The sequence below is a fragment of the Pyrus communis genome, chromosome 15 (assembly GCF_041283825.1).
Source record: "Pyrus communis isolate YQ-2024b chromosome 15, ASM4128382v1, whole genome shotgun sequence".
NCBI lineage: Eukaryota > Viridiplantae > Streptophyta > Magnoliopsida > Rosales > Rosaceae > Pyrus > Pyrus communis.
The window spans coordinates 8,764,918-8,769,893 of record NC_142579.1 but is presented as its reverse complement, the minus strand read 5'-3'; the positions used below and the strand labels follow the sequence as shown (position 1 = coordinate 8,769,893).

At 36.2% G+C, this 4,976-nt stretch overlaps 1 pseudogene; it reads left to right on the top strand.

Annotated features, from left to right (window-relative positions):
* Positions 1-1,781: 1,781 nt before the first annotated feature.
* LOC137730646 (pathogenesis-related thaumatin-like protein 3.5) lies at positions 1,782-3,376 on the top strand (annotated as a pseudogene).
* The last annotated feature ends 1,600 nt before the right edge of the window (positions 3,377-4,976 follow it).

Here is a 4,976-nt window from a genome sequence, read left to right as displayed (position 1 = left end):
ACCTACAAACACATGAAAATAGCTTAAAACACTATAATAAGTAGCAATTAGCTAACTAAATGCAAGGAAACAACATAACTAAGTAGCATAAATATGCTCCTATCAATGATCCAAACAATATCAAAAAATCGAAACAGATTACCAATAGCTATAAACTAATCTTAATATAAATTTTCCATCTAATACACATCAATGTCAACATCCTATATGATGAATTTAGACTAAAATAGAAACTTACTTAAATTCAAAAATTAGGGGATTAAGTGGTGGTGGAGATTGGAGAGAAGTGAACTAGGTGTTAGTGGTTGTGGAGAGGAGACATGTGGAGGCGTGGAGCAGCTATTAGTGGCCCGGGGATCGATTGGGTGAGTTAGGAAAAAGGGAATTAGAATTGGGAATTACCCATTTGGAGAAAGTGAATGCAAAATGGAATTGGGTGGAGATCTCAGGTATGAGGAAAGAGAATAGACTCTCCATATTTTTTAAATTAAAAAGGATCCCCTTCACATGGCTTGACTGAAAACTACGTGTTTTGGTTGTCTTTAAAAAACATAATAGTCTTCTTTCTCTTTAATCAATCATTTGTAGAAACTGCAACTGCTGGTCCGCCACTACACTCTACTCCTTCACTACATAGCCAAGCTTGGATGGTCCTCACAGATCCTCATAGCCACTTATCCGGGCCCCGAATGATCTCGTAACCACCTGAATTCCTTAATGCATCTGCCACTGCATAAGATTGAACATTATGCAACAAACTGGGCCAGGAGATTGTTCCAATTGGGTTCTATAGTACACTACCCTCCCAGCCCATGTAAAATCACTACCCGCCGATTCAAGCCGATAATTCAACTCCAACTGAGGTATTGCTTCATGGGGTTTTCTCATATTTTGCTTTTATTGTTCTTTTTCTTTGCCAAAATATGCCTAATTTTGGACCTCAGTTTTCCCATATCAAACAACAGTAGGTACTAGGTCTGTATTTAAGTTATTAAGCGATTTTTCTATAGGGAAGCTTTTGTCCACTAATGTACATTTCGAATCTAATTAACTTATTATGTCAACAGTTTACTGAGCTTGGAAGTTAAATATTTTGAAAAAATGTTAAATAAATTAAAAAGTCATCTCACAAACAAATTACAACTTATATTAAATGATTCTACTTTTGATTATATCGAGACTTTTTGCATAAAATCACACACCTAGTTATTGCGCAGTGGTAAGTGAGAATAGTATCAATGAGATCAGTGGTAGGCCGCTACCCGTCTATGAAACTTTAACAAAAAATGGTGCCTTTCATTTGAAGTCGAGTTTATAGTTTGGCAGACCCAACCGTAGCTAAGTTGACTAAAACAATATGTTACTCACTCTACAGTCTACACCCAAGTTCCAATCATCCGTCTTCATACTTCGGATTAGATAAAAATGTCGAAGACCAAATGATTAAAAAGGAAAAAGGAGTGGATAGTTTCTGCAAGCGTGGATTTTTTAGATGGATTAAGCTTTGATGTGGGAAAAAGTAGAAACGGTTGTAGGGAACCTTAATAAACTTGCAGGAAAGGAGTGGGGAAGGAATCAGATTAACTAGCATTGCCAAAAAGCATCCCATGAATTGCTACTGCTTTGGTCTACTACTGCTTTCTCCACACGTAATCTTCTCCACCCTCATCCTTTATATTGCATATTGTCAAACTTTCTTAGCTCAATGCATTCATGTAATTTCATCTACGTAAAGTTAGAAAGAACGAAAGATTGAAAGATAGGCAGAGGAAGTAAGAAAAATGACAAAACGCTTCAATATGTTAATTTTACCGCTTTTATCTGTTTTTATGGTTCTTTCAGGTATTATTTCTAGACCTTGTCAATTTTTCTGGTTTATGTTTCTTTCACAATTTGTATGGATAATGACAGTGATTAGAATTTAGCATCAGTTCTTTTGTAAACAAGCTCGAATCCTACAATATGATCGAAATTTGAAATATTAATCTGTCACGTCCTTGGAGTAAATTGAACTGTGGAAAAAATTAACTACCCTTTTAGTTAATTTGTTTCATGTCAAATTTTAGAGCAATTGGTTTCTTGGATGTTTGCAGGAGCAAAGTTATCCGAGTCTGCTAGAACTTTCACCATTATAAACAATTGCAAGGAGACAGTCTGGCCTGCAGTGACTCCTGGGGACAACTTCAATGGTGGTGGTTTTGTGCTAAAACCGGGCCAGTCAATGGTGTTCACTGCCCGGGTTAGCTGGTCTGGCAGGATATGGGGTCGAACATGCTGCAACTTTGACAAAAATGGCAATGGCTCGTGTGAGACTGGGTCCTGTGGCAGCACCCTCCAGTGTGTAGCCTCAGGAAAGCCCCCAGCAATGCTCACCGAATTCACATTGGCCGCGGTAGACTTTTATGATGTGATCCTTGTGACGGATTCAACTTGCCATTGGTTGTGATACCTCTAAATGGTACGGGAAACTGCAGTGTATCTGGTTGTGACGGGGACCTAAGACCAAATTGCCCGAATGAGTTAGCTGTCAAAGCAAATGGGAAGAAAGTTGGATGCAGAAGTGCGTGTGATGTGTTCGACACAGATGAGTACTGCTGCAGAGGGCGTTATGGCAATGCTGCTGTGTGTAAACCCACATATTATTCCAAGAAGTTCAAAGAAGCATGCCCTACTGCCTACAGCTATGCTTATGATGCTCCGAGCAGTATCTTTGCTTGCTCAGGCACAGATTATGTCGTTGCTTTCTGCTCAACGAGGTTTGTCATCAGCTAATTACATGCACTAAAAACTGTTTTAGATCTCTCTTTGGAATTTGGATACAGTGATTCTAAAATCCAGGGTCCAAATAAGAAAAGATTTTGAACATTGAAATTTGATTCTCTTGCCAAATATATGTCCGCTCTTGATGGTGCGTTCTTGGCAAATAAAAATTGATCAATGTTTTAGCATTTTCTATCCGATTTTTTTCCTTGTGGTGTCAGTTATCCACTTTATTGTTGATTATATATATGCAGGAAGCAACAGGTGTGCACATATCACCACCACAAGCTTGTGTGTGGTCATGGATCTGGATCAGTAGGTTTAAAGTCATTGAGATGGTGGGCTGTGATGATTGGATTGTTAATGATGACTAATTTATGGATTAATTTTTAAAAAATAAGCTTTTTTATTCCTCTCTAAGTTTAGAGGTGTGTTTTACTTCCCCTTTGAAATTAGAAGCAGCACTTTAAAAGAACGTCTTTTTTTCAGAGAATTGTCCATGCTGGTTGGTTGTAAAGGATGAAGTTGTTCATTTTATTCTTTTCTTTTCAAAGAGAGAGAATATACTTGAATATAGTTGCTTTACACAAACTTTGTACGTATCCACTCTCTCATCATCAACTTCTTATTATCAAGATAGAAGGTTGAGTTAGTTTGGTATTGTTGTACTTTTTTTTTTAAGTTGTAAGTATGATCAGCTTTGAAATAAATCAGTTAAGTGTTTGTTCTTTCCTAACTACCCATCTCGATCTATCTTTCCTAACCTACAACCATACCCGTTTCAATTTTTGTTTTTTTAAATTTTCACTTTCATTTTCATAAACCTATTTCGATGTATCTACGTGCAATCTCACAAAAGGGGGAAGTAGACTCTTCTCTCTGACTGATAATTTTGGCTTGTCATCCCAGCAAAGGATTTCGATCTCACGAGATACCAAGCTCAAGCTTGGAGGAGACGGTGAGGAGAAAGAAAGGGCACGATGCACAGAATGAAAGGGTAGGATCACCATTAAAAATTCATTAAAGAGTCACTGTTCATCCGCGTTTTAGAAAGAACAAAAAAAATTCAAAAAACAAAAAAAAAAAAAAAAAAAGCCTGCTGTCAAAGCATGTTTTTGCTGCTTCTGCTTGCCTTTGAAAGAATCTGCGATTCTCTTTACGAGGATCTCAGGAATTCTCAAATTATGTTCATTCATCGTAAATCATATGGTCAGAAATTATTTTAAATATTTTTATTTAAAATTAAACATAAACAATACATGTCAAAAACTAAACGCACGATGTAAGATGAATGATACGATTTGAGGATTCCTGGAATCCTTACAAATAGAATCCAGAGAGAGGATTCTCATTGGCTTTGAATGGCCTTAATTGTGAAAAAAGTAGAATGTTTTTGTCTACAAACATATAATACAGCCCAGTTTTTTTAGACCTTCTTTTGAAGAAAATTAAGCACTCCCAAACTAGTACTAAATCTTTCAAATAAATAAAATCAACTTATTCTTGACAACGCTTCAAAGGTGGTCCTATATAGAAATCTCATGGATGACAGTTGTTGATTAATTAAAAAGAATGAGTCATAAAAGACCTGAGTTTGTCCATACTCTCTGAACCCAAGTTCCAATCCCATGAATTTAATATTATTATCCAGTTGGTTGTAAAATAAAAGGTGGGTCATAAGTTTGGATCTTTCAAAACGCCGAAGAAGTTTCGCGTAAAACAAAACTTCAGTTCCGCATTATTCACCCCAAAAACTGTGACCAAAGCAGACAGAGAAGAATTAAAAATAAAAAATAAAAATGAGACGGCAACTCGCGATCTATCAATATGGATCAGAATTGCATCCCGAGCAACCCACATATTTTGATCCTAACGATTGGATTCAAATTTCCGTCTAATAAACTCAAACCCAAAGTCTCATACCACTTCAATGTGTTTAGTTTGACCATGTTGAATAGGTTGTGAACAATAGAAATCGCTTATTTTATTATCACTATACAAAAGCATAAGGATTTAAGCTTAAACCTCAATTTTATCATAGCACATTTCATGTTTCGTCCATAATAACTCAAAAATACAATATGGTATATACATCTCGATGCTCAATCTAACAACAAAATTTTGTTTTTAGTTCATCAAGTGACAATATTACCTCCAACAAATATAAGTAGTTCAATGTTGAATGTCGAATCAATCCCTATTTTGCATATGTTCCG